Here is a 206-nt window from a genome sequence, read left to right on the forward strand (position 1 = left end):
TCTATATCTGCATATCTACATATATATCTATATATATATATATATACACACACATTGATATACTAAAGTACATGTACTGTATATATGTAATGCATACAGTGGTGTGAAAAAGTGTTGGCCCCCTTCCTGTTTTTTTTATTTTTTGCATATTTGTCACACTTAAAAGATTCAGATCATCAAACAAATTTTAATATTACACAAAGATA

The 206-nt window shown here is 26.2% G+C and overlaps 1 protein-coding gene across 1 annotated transcript in view; it reads right to left on the reverse strand.

The window, feature by feature from the left end:
- The window catches only part of LOC107700384 (epidermal growth factor receptor substrate 15-like), a 28,526-nt gene that overhangs the window by 15,748 nt on the left and 12,572 nt on the right, over positions 1–206 (reverse strand). The window lies entirely within an intron of this gene.

Source organism: Sinocyclocheilus anshuiensis, unplaced genomic scaffold (genome assembly GCF_001515605.1).
Source record: "Sinocyclocheilus anshuiensis isolate Anshui unplaced genomic scaffold, SAMN03320099.WGS_v1.1 scaffold477, whole genome shotgun sequence".
NCBI lineage: Eukaryota > Metazoa > Chordata > Actinopteri > Cypriniformes > Cyprinidae > Sinocyclocheilus > Sinocyclocheilus anshuiensis.